The following is a 19,048-nucleotide window of genomic DNA, read 5'->3' as shown; positions in this document are numbered from 1 at the left end:
TCAGCCAGTCCTGATGAGACCTGATAGGCTAATGTCAGCTAGAAGGGGAGGAGGTCTTCCCCTATCCGTGGACTAGGGAAAGAGCATAGGAGGAGAAGAGGGAGGGAGGGTGGGACTGGAAGGAGATGAGGGAGAGCGCTACAGCCAGGATACAAGGTGAATAAATTGTAATAAATAATAAATAAATAAATTTTAAAAAACTAGCTAGCACACACACCGTTTATCTCACTGATAGCTTAAGTTTAGTTTGCAAAACCAGAATTCAATGTATTCTTCCAGGTATTCAGTCAGACATGCTGCTTTGATACTACTATCATTATACTTGAAATGCTTGATGGAGCTGAAAAATTTTAGTAACAAATTTAGATGGAAGTGCAGCTAAAGAACTGGATGTTTGAGCAGGAGAAATACATTGCTCCTTCATCTCGGCTCCTCTCGGCCCTCCGCTTTTGAATAGTAAAGGGTTGGTGGCTGAGCAGGTATGAACAGGTCTTTGCTTTCTGTGTACTCTTTCTGTGTGCCATCACTGACATCATCAGTTGCTCAATCAGGACCTTTGACTCTACAGTGTGTGTAATGTGCACTCGCTGTCTGCACCATGAGGCCCCCCGTAGAGGCATCACTGACCCTGTGCACAGGGCCTCGGTCTCGTCCTCATCCCTGACGTGCTTTCACACCACTAACTTGGCAAAGGTAACGGAGGTCACTTTGTTTGCGCCGGGGAAGTGGCACAAAGTTAGTCAGTCTCTTTCTTCTGCTTAACATACTTATCTGGAGGATTTTTCCTAGTTATATTCGAACACTAATGTGATTAACTGTCTTCTTGTACATTATGTGCCTATGAATTTACCTTTCTGTGAAATATCTGTCCATAGTGTCCACATTTTTCTATTTAGTCCTTTCTTATTGTATCGATTGATTGGGAATATAAAAAGTTATCATTATATTCATGTACTTAATCTGTAAAATATTGAAGTCCTTGAATTTAAAATACTTTCCTCTGGGTAAAACTTCTCTTTGTTTTTTTATGAAGAGTCAAGGAGGGGTTATCAGTTGGTGATGAAGTTTAATCACTGAGCAATTGGCTTAGGGGTCTGTCATTGTAATGGTATTGTAAGTTTTGATAACAAATTCAAGTGAAATCAAGTCCATGGTTAAACAAAATTTCATAAAGAAATTTTTCTTAGACAGTGAGAGGTATTACTATCATTTCAAACTTATCTTGTTTAGTGTAATGTCAAGAATTTCAAATATTTGCTTTTGCTTTAGGTATCATAAAAACATTAATTTTCATAAGCTCAAGTAAATCAAGCAGAAATGTGAGCTTGATCTATGGGTATTAAGTTACAGTTGGCTAGGGATGAGAATATGGCTCAGTGGTAGGGCACTTGCCTCTCCTCCATAAAGCCCTTGGTTCAATCCCCAGTAACGGAAACACGCACACATGCACACACAGAGTAATAAAAAGTTCTGATATGCTAATAAAATGCCAGAAATACACTATAAAACTCAAAAAAGGTTAGGAGATTTTGAAAGTTTTTGTTATGAGGAAATAATCAGTATCTGAGGAAGATAACGATGCTTGATTTGATTCAAACATTATGTAATGTCTGTACATGTTGAACATTATACCCTACCCTGTCTACGTGTCTAACTTTATGTGTCAATACAATCTAAGGTAAAAGAATGTTTAGTTAACACTATTCCTATAGTAATTGACCCAACATCCAGACGTTTATACAGAAGCCTTCAGCTCATGTTGGAACCTTAACCCGTGTTCCCATGGCTCTTCTGCTTGGTGGTCCACGTGCTCAGCTTTGGCACTGATGAAGTTTAGCCTTATATGATCAGGTTGGAAAGCACTTAAAAACTAAATTTAAATTGAAAAGGACATTGCCATATCAGTAGAGTGTCCAGTCTACCTTTCAGCCAGTTCCCTCTCATTGACATCTTACGCAATTCTAATGCATCTGCAGCACTAAACGCCTAGTCTGTAACTAAATTTCACAACTCATTTGCTACTGTGAAACTCCATTTAGAACAGTTTCCAGTTGTTAAGTCTCCTCTGTTTCTCAAGTTTATAATATTTCTCAGACTTGTTTTTCCTGATGTTGACAGTTTTGAGGTGTATCGGTTGAAGGTTTTGACAAAAAAAAAAAACAAAAACAAAACCAAAACCAAAACCAAACCAAACAAAACAACAACCTTCCAGTGCTCTGGTTTGAAGGCATCAGTTTTTGCAAAGGATATCATGGAAGCGAAGTGCCCCTTTTCATCACATCTGGTGGGGGTGATTGCTGTCAGGATGACTTTAATTCCTATCACCAGGCCATGGTGGTTCATGCCAGGTTTTTACGGCAAAGTGGATATGCTGAGTCATCGTGAATATGCTGAGTCATCATGAGCGGCCCAAGTCTGAGGGTGACAGGTCAATACAGAAATAATAGCAGCTCCCATCTTTCCGAGGTTATGAATCACACATCTTCACAGTGCTGTTTTGCATTTATCTTTGCTGCAATCATCTCCTGTGTTGTTGGCAGTACATCTTTCTCTTGTCTGATTTTTTTTCTCAACTCTTTGTTGACCCTTGGCAGGGGGTATTTCATATAATTAAAATTACCTACTTTGTGGTCCTCTCTGACGAGCTTCATTTGTGCATACCTGTGTTTGTATGTGCTCATGTACATCTATGGTTACAGGATAACTTTGGGTGTCATTTTTCAGGCACTCTCTACTATCTGTTTGTGACAGCATCTTTCATTGGTCTAGAACTTTACCAAGGAGGGTAGACTGCTTGGCAAATAAGCTTCAGAGATCTGCCCGTCACAGCTTCTCATCTTATGACAGAGGGACCTAAAAGCATGTGCCCACACGTCTGGCCTCTTACATGGCCCCTGGGGATCCAACCCAGGATCTCCTGCTTGTGAGCCAAACACTTTACTCAGGCATCCATTTCCTCCTCTTCTGGGACTGGCCTTTTGGTGAACAGTTTTGAACAGCCTACAAAAGACCGTGTTGACACAGCAGCTTATGAAGTGCTGACTGAGCACATCTTGCGTGAGGACCGGCCCCTATTCCAGGCTCGACATCTCTAGACGTCTCGTTCTATTCCTACCTTATCAATACCGAGTATTTGATGCATCGTATACTAGGAAAGTGTCAAGTATTTGCTGTCTGACTGGATTGGAATACTTTTCATTTTTCCTAGGGAGAGTTCCTGACATCCACAGGGAAAAGGTAGTGGCCTCCAACCACCTGTGTGCAGTTCTCACGAGGGAGTTGGGATTACACATATATGATTTTGTGGCTTCTGGAGTAACAGCTCAGAGGGCGGTTAAGGAGCCTCCCTCCCTCTTTTTCAGTAAGTGAGGGGACAGGGTGGTTCCTGCTGTTCACTGGCTAGGGTAGCAACTGATAAGAATGAGCTGGAACTCATAAGGGTGCTCAAGAGAGCTAAGGAAAATCCTTACCCTAAAGGAAGTTTAGAGTCTTGTTAATGAGCTTTCATATCCAGAGGAGTAAGAAAGATGGTGCTCAAAGGTCATTAATGTTATTACATGCTTGCTCTGTGAAAGATTTGTTTAAGACACCTTCACAGGAAGCATCAGCTGTGGTGGAATTCTTTTTGGCTAGTAAGAGACTTTACCCAGACTCTGGAGTGGTGGGACACCAATCCTTTCTTACATCCCAACCATTTTCCCTGCTTCTTAATCCTATCTCACCATCCACCTCTGAAACGTTGATGCCTTACTCTTATGGGTAGATGAGGGCTGAAGATTCATTTTCTGAAGCTTTTCTCTGGGATGTAGACCCTGCCTATTTAAGGATCAAAGTCTAGAGCCAACAGTTTTTGAGAAGGTCTGAGCTTGCATATCACAGGATCTTCATTCTATAGAAATCCAGAACAGATGTTGTTAGCTGGGCCATCAAACCTATATAAACAAAAAAGCACACAGTGGATGTTAGCTTAAGCTTGCCACCAAAAACAGCAGGCTTTTAAAAATGAAATGCCTGAAGTAATGATACCGACAAGTCATTAAAATTTAAGGCAATGCACAGAGATTGAATCTTGGTGTGTAAATCTTGCAGACAGAGGATGCACTGCCTCATGTACATATACACATGTGTACATATGATTTATAAATGGGACATATCTTTGTATTTAAGAAGTTAGGATAACTTCTTTTCAAGTTTGAAGAACTTTTAAGTCTTGTAATGGCCTGCAGGTGAAAGAGAGCCTTTCTCACTATGCTGTTTATAGCTTAATTTTATTCATTCATCTATTTTAGCTGACAATGCACGTGTATGTTATGTGCTGTGACCGCGTTTGTACTCACTGCCCTCTCTCACTCTTCACCTGCTGCTGCTGGCCTCCGTCTTCCAACCTCATCCCTCAGATGTGTTTTAGGCAACAGTGCTGCAGAGACTGTCCCTCAGTGACTTCCAGGAAAGACCGCAGCGAGCAGCAGGACGTGTGCTGGAGACATAGCTCCAAGCTGCCCCTGGCAACATCCCAGGGGATTCTCAGCTTCCACTCAGGTGAAGAGGGACAATGGGCTTTTTTCCACGTAAAGAATTCAGAACGCGCGAGTGCGGAGCAAAGCTGGGGCTTATTAGAGGAGGTTTTAGTGCAGATTTGAGCATGGGCACTGACACAGAGGTGCTCAGGGGAAGGTAATATATACGCAAGCCTGACTGTGGTCTTTTCAAGAGGACAATCTAGACATTTGTATTGATCTGATAGAACACAAACACATCTGAGATGTGTCTATCAGGGAATAACTGTCTTCAGGGAGACACAACTCTGTTGGGGCAATGAAAATTGGGGCATGGTCTTGCTGTTCTAAAGCATTCACTAAGTGACGTGATCTGCAGCATTTCATCGTCGCTTTTCTAGTTGTTTCACTGCAATGGTCAGGTACACTTCTAAAAATCTATGCCGCGACTAACAGATACCTCAGAAACTCACAAATCTAGTAACTGGAACAAAAAAGCACATTAACCAAGCCTTTGCATAAAATTTTTATTTACTGATATCTGCCTTCCTTATATAGCTCAGCCTCAAAGGGATGATGGTATTCAAAAATTAGACTTTGTGATACAAAACAGACAGTTACCTTTCTTCCCTAGTCCCTCATCCTGATTTAATTCCTCATTGATGGCTCAGCAGGAAGCAGCAGCAGAGCTCATAGTTCAGGAAAGTCGGGGCTCGTGACAGTGACATTCATTGTGTGCCTGACTGGTACCCAGACTGTGTGTCAGGCCTCTGTGGCTCCAGGTGTCTCTGCTCATCCTTGGAGGGAGAAGCGGATGCTGGGACAGATTATGCTCATACAAACCATGGTACAGATGCCCTTTGTGATTTATAGTTCTCTCTCTTCCTAAGTAATGGAAATTAATGATCATAGATGCAGTCTTGATTTACACACCATTGCTAACGTGCCGGAGTGTGGAGAACGAGGAGAGCTGTTCATTATCCTTGTCACGGAAGACAGGAAACCAGAAGGTCCTGTTTTGTCACAAGCACAGGTGATAGATCTTGGCTTCATAGGGGAAAATGGGCAGAAAATTTTGAGTTTTTCTCCTGTGAAACAGATTTTAAAGACTTCTTATTTGAACACAGGCCCCAATATGAAAGCCCTTCTTGTAACCTCACATTCATGGCCCATTGTCCCCTCTGTGGAGCCATCTGCTGATGTTGGAACCTCCACCCAAGCCTTCCCTACAGACAGGAAATCCTTGCTGAAAAGGGGTGAAAGGTTGTAGCAGCCAGAGGATCAGGGAGTTTGCTGTGGGATAGTGTCTCCCAGAAATGGCAGAAACTACAGCCGGAAAGTCTCATCAACGTGGCTGGCTAAACATAAACCAAACAAGGACAGTAATAACAGACAGGCTGAGATGGACAGGGGAAGCCCGCAGGCCTCAGTCCCACACAGAATTACAGGCAAATAAGGAATGCTGAGAATGGGAGAGAAAGTGTCCGCAAGGAAGAACACAGGAACTGGTTTTCCAATACCAAACGGCCAACCCTAAAAACATACATACAAGTACCATTATACAGCCCGAGCAGGTTGTATTTATGTATATAGGATTACATATGTATATATGTATGTGCCAACAATTAACTTAAAAAGAGGGGTAGATTTGACAGAGGGCAAGGAAGGTTTTGGGGGGGGAGAAGAAAGAAAGAGGAAAAATGTAATTATAATCCTCAAAATGAAAGAAATAACAATAATAACAGTAAAAGAAAATCAGTGCTGAGAAGGGTTAAAAGTCTTTGTTCTTGCAAAGGATCTAGGTTCAGTTCCCATTATCACTGTGGGGTCCACAGCCATCCATAACTGTAGGTTCAGGGGTCTGTCTCTCTCTTCTCACCTCTTCAGGCATCAAACAGGCATGTGACACATACAAACACACACAGACACCCACAATAGTAGATAAGTAAGTAGACCTAAATACTAAACAGCAAACAAACTGTTCTCTGGTAAAAAGAGAAATCGTGTACAGTTCTTTTAATACAATGAAAGTGAATGATTCTTAAGGTTATATAATGTGATCTTGAAAGCGTGGTTTATTGTCTGTGTGAATTAAAGTATAGAAAATAACAATCCTTCACGTCATTTTAGGTTGTCATCCAGGTTTCAGACGTGTTTAGAAAAAACTACCGTGCCTTAAGTGCTTTGCCATGGCTTTCTACTTCAGTGTGTCTTAATTTATGACTTCGTCTCTGCTTCCTGTCAATGAAGAGCGAAGCCTGGCAGGCACTTCAGAGCTATAGCCAGTGTTTAAGGAGGGCGCCTCAGTGATAAAGACCATCAGCTGCACGTTTTCGTCCATCCAGCACAATGCCTTGGGTACAGTGGCCATTCACTGTTTTTAGTGGATTATTATTATTATTAAACTTAGGGATGGATTCCAGGAACACGACAACTGGATCTTGATTCGCCTCCTGCTGCCACCGAAGAGAGGCATGCTCTGACACAGTCCTAACAGAATTTAAACTATATTTTCAAATATTTTCTTTTAAATAACAAAGGCCTCCAATAAATTTTAAATAACTTTTACCACATATTGTTATAGATAGTAAATTTGATGAAAGGGAAGCACCTAACCTCAAATTCAACAAAAATTGCAAAAACAAGCATATTTATTTATCCTAATACTAAAATCTAGAGTGCTGCCGTGGCCAGCACACATATTCCACGATTAAGACTTTTCATTTTATCCTCACACAATGAGGCAATTGCTCTTTATCACAATTTTGAGAGGTTGAGTAGTGAGCATCCTTGTGTATCTTTCCATTTCCTAAGTCTCTGTCCTGCCTTGTACACTTTCTTATCGAAGCCAGCAGACATCCTCCATCTTTGTTCAAACCCTTGACAGAGTTTTGAAGTTTCAGAGGAGTTTCAAGTGGGGTTATCTCTCTTTGCTTCTTGCAGCCCGAGTCAAATAGCTTAAGTGTAAGAAACACTAAAAGCAAATAATGTATTGTCTCACGCCTTTGGTTTGCCTTCCTTTTCTAAATAAGGGCTGCATTGTACAGTGTGTCTGTGGGGTTTTACAGCTTCCTACTGCGAGAGAAATGCTGAACAGCCCTTTGCTGCTCCTCACATGTCCTGGATGTTTAAGATAAAGGTGGCGCTTGTGTCTAGAGACAGCCTCTGGGTGAAGGGGGTGGGGAGACTTGTGAAAACACTTTGTGAATTCAAAAAGTCCATTTGTTGCTTGACTTGTATCCTTTTGTCTGCTACTGAATTAAGGATGAGAAACAGCTTGCTTGAGCCAGAGTACTCTATGCTCCATTAAAAAAGTAAACCAAAACCAACACACACACACACACCACAAAACCCCATGATTGCCCAGTTTTGAACAATTTCTTGCAAGTTTTAAACCATTTTACCTACTTGATTAATTGATTCTAAGAAGCTGATTAGAAAAAAAAATTTCTTTTAAAGCATTCAGTTGATTTTCCTTGCAATTTCCTTTCTTTTTGTTTTCGGGACTGCTGTACTATTACAAATAGCCTTGATTTTTAAAATTTGTATTACTGCAAATGTGTGCTAGGCCCCAGAAGAGGCAAAGCACTGGATCAGGCTGCCTCTGACTCAGCCCAGGGGAGTTCTCCCAACCAATTTCCCGGCCAGAGGGTAGGAAAGCCTCTGCCAGCTTCTACCACAGAGTCATTACAAGGATTCTGTGAGCATTTGGAAATGAAAATTTCTTTACAACTGTAAGTCACAGCACCTGTGACACACACACATGGGCACGGTGCCACGCACAGGCACGAGTGTGTGACAGGTTTCCCGAGGATGCCCGTGAGGAAAAAAGTCACGTCCCATTCAGCCGCGAAGGCACACACGTGCAAGGACCGGTTACTCCTCAAGCTGCCTCTTCTTCCCCGGGTGGGATTTCAGACGTCAGCATTAACTGTGAGGAAGACGGGCTTTTATAACCCAGTGTAGGGGGGGTTCCAAATGGGGGTTTTGGCAGGCAAAACAGGCAAGGTTAGAGGAGCAGAACACCAGCACAGCAAGTGAGTCCCGCCTGAAGTAAAGATGTGGCTGGCTGCAAGCGGGCTAACAAGGTCATTGTAAGGACAGATAGTAATACCAAGGTGGTCATAAATGGTCATAAAACCTTCTGAACCAAAGGTAGGCTTGTGAGGTGGTTACCAACAGCGTTTTGGAACAGTCATGATTGCTGTTCCTGGAGCAGGCAGCACAGAACCATTCGGAGTTAAGGAAACAGATGAGGCACAGCCCAAGCCTTAAGAAACAGAGGTTAAATCAAACAGTAACGAACCTAGTTTGTCTTTACTAGAAGTTGGCTTTTAGGCTAAGGAGAGGTGGGAGGCTGGTTCCTCAGCTGGCCCCTCCCAGGAAGCCAAGGAAAGGCTTCCCCTTTATCTGGTGACTGGTGCCTCCCCGTGTTCTAGCTAGGGTTTCTGCTGCTCTGATAAGACACCATGACCAAAAGGTTGATTTAGCTTACAAATCCCAGTTATAGTCCATCAGTGAGGGGAGCCAGGCATGAGTGAGTCCAAGCAGCAACCTGGAGGCAGGGGCAAGAGCAGAGACCACGGAAGCATGCTGCTTACTTGCTTGCTCCTAAGCCTGTTACAGATTTTGTATGTATGAATGTATGTATGTATGTATTTTTTACATCTAACTGTGCTTGTTTCTCAGTTTCTCTCTTAACATGGCTATCATTCAAATAGACTGTAATTCTCTTTTAGTAACAAGCTTCACAACACAAGAACCGAGCAGTTACTACTGTATTCTTAACGCTCTAGGCTAATCCGGTTTCCTCCCAGGATACTTGTACTTTGTAGCTTTCCTGCTGAGCTCTCTTTCCAGGTGCCCACGGGAACTCTGCCCCAGGATGAATCCCGTACTCCCTCCTCTAACTCCTCTTCCCTGGCTGGCAGGAAGTCCAACTGTGTTCTCTTTCTTGCTCAGTGATTGGCTGTGAGCTGCTTTATTGGCATTTCAGGAGACCACAGGGGAGCAGAGTTTATACAACATTAAGACAGGAGATTCTCAGAACAAGGCTTGCAACCAGATATGGGGGATACAGAAATCAGCATTTGAGGTTTTTTTTTTTTGTTGTTGTTGTTTTGTTTTTTTGTTTTTGTTTTCTTTTAAACCCAGGACCATGTTCCCAGAGGTTGTACTGGCCACAGTGGGCTTGGCTCTCCCACAGCAAATATCAATCAAGAATGCCTCAAGGCCTTGCTTATGATCTAGTGGAGGCATTGTCTAAACCGACGTTCACGCTTCCTAGATGATGTTGCTCGTGTCAAACTGACGATGACAACAACAAAAACTAGCTAGTACACTCAAGCACACCCTGGGCTGTGTCCTCATCTACTCTGTCTTCATCCTGTGTGACAACTAGCCGCGGCTGTTAAGGTTATGGACACTGGAGGAAAACCTACCACTACTACTTTCCTAAACCGGCATAAACTCTGACTGCACTCTAAATACTTATTCTTATACCCACCAATAAGGATAGCACAAACCCCTCATCAAGCAAGCTTCTCTCTTCAGCAGACTGAGATGGTCACAGGAATCCACAACTGGACAAAATATAGAGAATGACCATGAGAGCTTAACCTGAATGAACACACCTACAACAGAATCCCTAAGCTCAAGGGAACATCAGAAAGATTGCAAGAAAAAGGAATCAGGGTATGTGCTGAGAGATAGCGTCTTGTATGTATGGCTACAGCCATGAAATGTCAACCTCACAGTCACCTAAATAAGACCAGCCCATGCGAGGAGGCCTCTCACAAGGCCCTGCTACTAGCTGAAGAGGTGTAAGTATCCAGTGGCTGCTGCTGATGCAGTGTTCTTCAGGTGACCCCTGGGAGGTCCTCCAATCCCAAGTGGTTAGTATAAACACACAACATATGAGCAACTCTAAACAGACTCAGTGTTATTAAAAGAAGCATGAGGCTGGTCAACCGATCTTCTGTGCCAGAGGTTTATTAAGTGGGTACGGAGGGAGGGGGAAACAGGACATGGTGGGGAGAGAGAGAGAAAGGGGAATGGGGTGGCCCAAGAGAGAGACCACGTGTCGGGGTTGGCCCTTTAAGGGGCAAGGTAACCACGCCTTCCAGGTGTGGCCACCTGGCCGGGGACACATGATGACATCATAAGTTGCTGGGGAACACAGGAGCAGGTTGTGTTCCAAAATACTAACACTCAGTAAATTGTGTTTATATATGTATATAAACATTTTCATATATATAGCAATAATAATTTAAAAAGAAGTCATGAGTTTGAGAGGGAGTTGAGAAATCACAGTAGGAGCTGAAATAGCATATAGACAAATAGAAATGATATGAATATAGAACTCATATGAAATTCTAAAAAAACCCCTTTAAATTAAAAAGAAGTTAGTGAAATAATGGCTTATTGAATAAATAATTATAGGACTTTCCAAATAAAAACATAGAACATAAAAAATTAGGTACGTTTTACAATACATAACTTGAAGAACACACTGCATTATTGAGAAATTCAAATATCAAAAAATTTTAGGACACCTGTTTATCTTTAAATTTGAGTAAGTGTGAGCTTAAGGCACTGTGATACTGAAATGAGGACATGTTGTAATTAACGCCTGGCGCAGTAATGGTAAACTATTTCAAATATTTTAAATGTTGCAGAATAATAGCATGTTCAAGATGATCACTATATATATTCATATATAAATTACCTAATTCAGGAAAGACTTTTTATAAGGTTGGCTTGTATATGCTTCCCCCAGTGTAAAGTTGTGATGTTTCTTTGAAGAAATCGGGTTTTCGGGGAAATATATAGAGCACTTATTTACAAGGATAATAATAATAATTATGGTGATTATAACAACATTTTAACATTTAACATATAATTAAATAACATTTAACATATATGCTAAAATTAACATATAACATATAATTTTAACATTTGCTATTCCTTATTCCAAAGTAATCTAAGTAAGCATGTTTACTTACACTTACTAATATATAATCTTTTAACTAGGAAAATGATACAACTTAAATATATTGGTTTAAATTTTTCAAAAACGTGGTGCAGGTTTATAAAGACACAGAATTACAGTAATATTTTTATTAGTTTCATCATTGTTCAGAATAGGTCTAAATGTTCAATGCTTACTTAAGTTGCCTTTCTAAAGCAACTGTGTCATTTATTTAGGTCTAGATTGTTAATACTTATCTCTGATTATATACATGGATTCATAACTCTATGAATATAACCAAATAGTACTCTGGAAAAGTTAAATAATTTATCTCCATCAGTATTGAGTGAAAAAAAAATTGTAAAAATTTTCCTTTGCTTTAATTAATTAGTTTTTGTTCCATGAAGTTTTAAATATCTGGAATCTCATTTATCATTGCTACTTTCTATCATTTCTGTCTTGGGACCTTGCTTTGTTTAACTCTAATGTTTCTAGGCTCTCTGTGCGAGGAACATTATTTTCCATGCCTCCTTTAGCTACCTAGCTACTCAGCAAGTGTTGCAGGCCCAGCTTTGCATAGGTAGGAAGCATGCCTTTCCTCTTCCGGAAGAGCAGCTGGAGCCAGCGAATCGGGCCGCACATTACCACTGCACATAGCCTCAGGCCTCATGCTCTGCCGTGCTTGATTTAATTAAGGTTGTTCTAACTTATACATAAAAATAGAAATTGTATGTATGTATGGGGTGTTTCAGTGCACAGGCTGGTTGTTTATTGTTTGAGTTAGAGTGAACATATCCGCCTTCTACGTATTTATCATTTCTTTAAATTGAAAGCGTTTATAATTGGTTCTTCCTAGCTTTATGATATACGCGGAACATCTTCATTAGCTGTAGTTATCTCACGGAACACAGAACTTTCAGCTCCTCTCCGACTGAACCCTGTGCCCACTCACTGACTCCTCCGCACACCTGCCCACCATGTCACAGCTCTCTCTAAAATTGTGTGGATAATTGCTTTTTCTCTTTGGACTAGCTAGAAAATCGCCAGGTTGAAAGTTTGTTTAGTTTATTTCTGCATTTAAAGAACATGAAACTGTTAAGAATACTTTACCAGAGAAAAATATTTAGGGGAATGTACATTATCTGGAGTACTTTTTCTCGACTCCAGCTTTCTTCTTCGCTGTCTTTTTGGATCTTGGCAGCATGGAAGAGCTTCATGCTAGCGGGGAGGAAGAAGAGAGAAGCAGAGTGGACTGCAGCAAGGATGGTAAAGTGTAGCTAGGGCAGCGGAGCCTGAAAGTGGACTTGTTTGGGAAAGTGCGGTACCTCTGTTTGGTGGGCGCTGGCCAGTGGGCCTGCTGTTCTCTGCAGCTGTTCTGGTAAACTCGGTCCCTCAGCCCCTTGACTTAGAGTTTAAACTTTCCTCCTCGTTTCTAATGCTGGAAGTGTGGATTAAAGTGTGGCCAAGCACTGTTCATTTCCTTCTGGTTTGTAAAGCTACTAGTTTTAAAATTTCACTGAGCAAAAATTAAACAACTCGAGAAAATATCAACATTCATATTTATTATCCCGGTCTAGTTGAAAACACATGAAGAGTACCCCAGTTTAGTGAACACAAGCTGCAGAAATTACACTATTTACAAAGTTACAGGTTAGAAGGTCAGTATTAGTCACAATTAATGACAGTTCTTCAGACCAGAAAAATGTTACTCTCGTAAATCCTTAAGGCAAATCTAGGTTCTGGGAATATTAAACAAAAATATTTTCACAGCTAGAAAAGTTGTTTCTCACAGGTTCTTTCAGTGATGTTTTGAAATAATGATAACAAGCTGGTTCAGTGGACTAGGAAGCAAAGTTAGAGGTAACCAACCCAACCCAAAATGTGTGCGTGGGTGACCGACATGTGAATGTGTATGTGGTGACCAACATGTGAATGTGTGTGTGGTGACCAACATGTGAATGTGTGTGTGGTGACCGACATGGAAATGTGTGTGTGGGTGAGGAAATGTGTGTGTGGGTGAGGAAATGTGTGCGTGGGTGAGGAAATGTGTGCGTGGGTGAGGAAATGTGTGCGTGGGTGAGGAAATGTGTGCGTGGGTGACCGACATGGAAATGAAGCACTTTGGCTTGTTTGCTCACTGACAAATGTTCACTGAGCCTATGTAACTTATGAAGTCCTGTTCTGGGGACTTTGACTGTATTTTGAAAAAAAAAAAAATTGCACTAAATCAATTACCTTCTGTGGTACAATCTTCATGCTGTAAATACGGTCTTCCTCCTCTTCGTGTATCATTATTACTCATTTCCTGGTTTGTGTCTGACCTTAACACAAACACTAAGACTTACCATTTACCGTCTATTTCACCCTATGTGTTCAATGTTATGGTTTTTGAACTGAAATACTCTGTGAAATTATAAAATAACCTGAGGATGAGTTCCAGCTCTTCAGTCAGGCCTCGGCAGCTGCCTGGGGGTGTGAACGCATGGAAGACAAGACAGAGCTTAACAGAGCCAACAACTGCTCAAATGTAGCAAGGTAAGAGAAGACCTGAGAAGTCAGGCAGGAAATAGACAAGCCCTTGTTGTGGGCTTGCAAGTTGGCAGTGTCTGGGACCTGAGGACAGGTGTGTGGTGTTGGCGAACATGAGGAAGCTGACCGCCTGTTGACTCTCGAGCAAATGGCCCGAGCACTGGAGCCGTCTTCAATCACAATCCTGCTCTCCAACCTTATTTTGCATTTCAAAGCACAATTTCAGCAATCTCAGGCAAGTCCTGCGGACACCAGCGCAGATCCAGCAGGCAGCCAACGCGGCTGCCTGAGAGGTGAGAGGCTGGTAAACCACTGGCGGGTGTAAGTCCGTCTGCCGGTCAGCACCCCCAGCCAGCACCTTCTGTCACAGTACTTTTATTTATTTTTTAATTTTTAAAAATTTTTTTTTATTTAACTTTATTTTATGTGCATTAGTGTGAAGGTGTCAGATCCCTTGGGATTACAGACAGTTGTGAGCTGCCATATGGGTGCTGGGAATTGAACCCTGGTCCTTTAGAAAAGCAGGCAGGGCTCTTAACCACTGAGCCATCTCTCCAGCCCCGTTACAGTCCTTTTAAACTGTAGACAGAGAAGCCCCCACTGTACCCAGCAACCTCTCCTGATATGCACCATCAATTCCTGATGCCATCTTCCGGAGACCCGTCTCTTAAGTCTGTTGATCAGACACAGCTTCCCCAGAACAGTTGCGCAAGCAGGACCCGCTGCTCCCCACAACTGCCACAGGCTTACTCAGTGCGACCGCAGCTGGTTCTCTAGGGGCATGATTACGTGATTACGTGTCCCAAAACACCCAGGACTAATGGTCACATCTGGAAGGTCGCTGGATGGGAGGGAAAGGGAGGAAGGGAGGAGGAGAGGAGGGAAGAAAGGAGAGGGGGAGAGGAGGGGTGGAGACGAGGGAGGAGGAGGGGAGGAGAGTAAGGCAGAGGAAGGGAAGAGAAAAGGAAGAGGGGAGGAAGATGAGGGAAAGGGAGGAGAGGAGAAGGGGAGTAAGGCAGAGGAGGGGAAGAGAACAGGAGAGGGGAAGGGGAGAAGAAGAGAAGAGGAGGAGAGGAGGAGGGGAGAGGAAAGGAGGGAGATGAGGGCAAGAGAGCAAAGGAGGGGAGGAGGGCAGAGGAGGGAAGGAGGGCAGATGAGGAGAGGAGGGCAGAAGAGGGGAGAAGGGGAAGAGGAGATCTGGGGGGAGAGGACGAGCAGAGGATTTCATCCCTCGAAAGAGCACTGAGGAAAGCGGAGAATCAGCACAGGGCTTTGAGCCTGAGTGATCCCAGCCTTGCCTTTGACTGACAAAGTTTAATTGTATTGCTGTGAGTTTAAACGTCCCAGCAAAAACAAAGAGAGCTGGTAACACACCTGTCTGGGTAATAAGCATAGAGGCCACCAAATTCACCACAGGTCCTTGCCAAAGGTCTCTAAGGGCCTCGCCACAGGAGAACCCCATCAGTGAAGCCACCGCCATATTGTGAAGGCAGCATGGACGGAGATCAGGGCTCTGCAAATCTGGGACTCTATACGAATAGTTAGAATACGATAAAGACAAACCAAGAAGGAAGCAGAGCTCAGTAGTCAGTACTGAGTCAAAGGCTGCTTTGGGAAATAGGACCCGATTAGCCTTCTGTCTGCTGCAGTTGGAGAGCAGGAAAGAGAAGCAGCGTGCACAGAAAGTGTGCAGAGGGAGTCCTCGAGGTCCCTGGGAGACGCTGAGCTTGCCTGGAGCCGGCCAGCAGCTGTCTCTGCCTCCGCGTGCGATAGGAAGTGGCTGTCATCCCATCTGAGCTTTGCGCTTGGTGTCACTTTCAAAGGCCGCAGTCTAGAGCGGTTTTAAAATTAAATTATATGAGAAAAATTAAATATCAAGTTTTTATCAAAGTAAAAACTTTGTTGGATCTTTGTGGGTTTCACGTCATGAAGTGCCTTTCCTTGTCTCCTTGTATCTGCCCTCTGCCTTTGCAACCTCCCCCATCCTGAAAAGAAAAGAAAAAACACACAAACAAAAATAAGTAACTCAAACAGAGCATAGAGAACGTCTTGTGGGAGCTGTAGTGTGTCCCACAGCGTGCCACAGCGTGCTCCTCTGTGCACGCATCCTCATCACCAGTCGTCGCTCTGGCTCAAGTCTGGCTTCTGTCACGGCATCGATATCGGATCCTCATCCGGACTCCTACCAGCCATCCTGTTGTAGCCCTGTGTCATGGAGATCCTGCCGCTTTGGATGAGCAGGACCAGCAGGACCAGCTCTTTCACGTATGATGTAGATTTTGGGGTGGGCTAACTCCAAGCCGGGGTGGTAGCTGAGTGGGTCACCCTGTAGGCGCTCCCCCACTGCTCTGGCAAGGCCGCCCACTGCCACCATGAGCAGGAGGCAGGGTCAGCTCCCCTGCTCTCATGCCCTGAGGTCGGCTCACCCACACCTAGCCTCCAGGACCAGCTCCACTGTGCTACCCAGGCCAAGCACTGCAGCCAACAAGGAGCAAGACCTCTCCTGCTCTCATGACCCCAGGACCAACCTCTTGTTTTTATCACTTGTTGACTGGCAGTTTTGCTTTTGGGGTGTCTGGATAGTTTAGCTGTTTATGTCTGTATATATGTACACACACATATGTAATCACCTATTTCAAGATACTAATAATTATGGATGTGCCCCTGTCTCACCCATTGGGACTGTATAATCTTTCTCAGGTCCCACACAGGCCTTGTGCAGAGGACTCCAGATGCTGGGAATCGTGAGTGCACTCGCCCTGTAATGTCGGACAGACACTATTTCATCCCAGGCTCCCACGGCCTCTTACGATCTTTTTGCTCCCTTTACATGGTGGCATTTGAGATGTTAGTTTATCCCGGTAGAGAGAGCCTTAAGCCTAATCAGAAAGCGGATTGTTACGCTCACAACATCCATGCCACTCTTGGGCATATCTTGCTAGACCAGTCAGTTCTGTGGCTCCCAGGGCTCACAGCTGGCTAAGAGGCCCTCAGCAGACGAAAGGCACCTCCTTGTACTATGGGAGAGCCCGCAGAAGTGTCCTCCATGTCAGTACCAGCCTTCCGTCCAAGTCCTGTAGCCAAAGTGTTTGCTGTCTTCAACAACAGGCTCTTGCTATCAGACTCTGGTCAGAGACCCAGGTAAACGGCAACAATACTACATTTTTTTAGTTTCTCGGGTGCCTTCTTTTGACAAACAATTTCAAGGAAGATGCTTTTAGATTTAAAAAAATTCCAGTTTCCTCAAACCTGTATGTAGTCATATGAATTATTAACACGTAACTCTTACTAAACACATAACACCCATTCTAATTATTTAAGGGGTGACCTCTGGGATACAAAGTTGAGTTACAAAGCAAAATGAAAACTATTTCAGTATCACTTCCATGTTATGGTCAGATGCCTCTTGTCCAGAGTGAAAGTCTTTACATGAGTTAGTGGATTCCAGGAGCATCAGTTCAGCTAGAGAGCCTTCAAAGAAGGTTTTAGGCAGATTTTGTTATGAAGACAGGGATGACTTTAAAGCACATTTCTAATAACCAGGTGAATTCATCTCCACGATTTTTAAAATATATATTTCAAGCTGTTTACAGTATATTTCCATGCCTTGGATGACAACATGGGTAAGTCATGGAAAATGAATTCTTTTCTATAACTCTTCAGAGCTTTATGAATACGATATGGATTCAACAAGTCACTTTCCTACTCAACAGTAATTAAAAGTTTTGTAAAAAGCATTGAAAGTAAGCCTCTTAGTGGGATGTGCTGGTGCACACCTGTAATCCTAGCACTCAGGGAGTCAGAGAATGGCAGAGCTCAAGGCCTGCCTGGTCTACAAAGTGAGTCCAGCAATGTTCCTTCTGTTTCTCTTTTGTGGAATAGTTTGAGCAGCATTGGTATTAGCTCTTCTTTGAAACTCTGGTAGAATTCTGTGCTGAAGCCATCTGGACCTGGGCTTTTTGAGGGGATGGGAGATTTTTAATGACTATTTCCTTAGGGGTTATAGGACTATATAACTTGTTTAACAGATCTTGATTTAACTTTGGTAAGTGGAACACCAACCCACCCACAAAAACTTGGACCCGAAATTTACCCTGCCTATAAGATGTGCAGGGAACAAAATAAAGCAGAGATTGAGAGAATGTCCGATCAATGATTGGCCCAACTTGAGACTCACTCATGCTAGGTTCTGTTTATATGCTTATGTGTATACTTGAATGTTTGTGTTTCTGAGTTAATGAAAAAAATCAGAATAGTTGATAATAGTCTTAGCAGTAGAATCAGAAGTAAACAAGAAGTTTTGATTATATGACTATTACATTTTGAATATAATTATTACATGGTCAGAGGCTAGTAGAGTGTGTATCTTTGAGGTTGTTTCTGAGGTCACTCATCTCCTGGCTAATACAAAGTAGTTCTAGATAAATGATTACACTATTACTAGAAAGAATAAAACTAAGATTTTGTTGTGGCCATAGAGAATTCAGATAAAAAGCATAAATTCAAACAAAAGTGATTGGAAAATGTTAAGTAAGAATTTTGTTATATGGAGACTTCTTATATTTATACACAAATATGGTTGCTTCCACTACTTAATTTATTCGAAGTAAAAACTTGCCAAATGCAGAAAGATGTGCACTAATTCTTTTGGTGATGGGAGGAGAAGGAATTAGCATCTGTGTAAAGATAACCTTGAATGGAGATCTCATTTTCCATTTCTTGCTTAGGGAGAGTGAATGTGTGATAACCCTGTGGAATAGCTCTCTCCCTTCGCTCTGCCCATCCCCATTTTATTTGTCTTCATCTGGATTACTTATTTTCAGCATTTCCCATGTGTCCTAGTTATTTGTTGTTGCTGTGTGCAAACGCCGGAAGAGAAGGAACACGATGTGGGAGTGTCTCCTGAGACCGTGGTTTGAGGAGACGCAGTCTGTGTGGTAGGGAAGACAAGGCGGCAGGTGACTCCATGATAGCAAGAGTGTGCTGGCATTCCTCAGCTCCTCTCAGCTCGGTGGCCAGCTAGGGAGGAACAGGAGGTGCGGCTGGCTTAGCA

At 42.8% G+C, this 19,048-nt stretch overlaps 1 long non-coding RNA gene across 1 annotated transcript in view; it reads left to right on the top strand.

Moving 5' to 3' along the window:
* Window positions 1-481: 481 nt before the first annotated feature.
* The window catches only part of LOC132656051 (uncharacterized), a 52,837-nt gene continuing 34,270 nt past the window's right edge, over window positions 482-19,048 (top strand). The window contains exon 1 of the long non-coding RNA XR_009594000.1: window positions 482-693. This is a non-coding gene — a long non-coding RNA (uncharacterized LOC132656051). The remainder of the gene's footprint in view (window positions 694-19,048) is intronic.

Source organism: Meriones unguiculatus, chromosome 8 (assembly GCF_030254825.1).
Source record: "Meriones unguiculatus strain TT.TT164.6M chromosome 8, Bangor_MerUng_6.1, whole genome shotgun sequence".
Lineage (NCBI taxonomy): Eukaryota > Metazoa > Chordata > Mammalia > Rodentia > Muridae > Meriones > Meriones unguiculatus.
The sequence above is the reverse complement of the archived record's forward strand: the minus strand, read 5'-3'. Positions and strand labels throughout refer to the sequence as shown.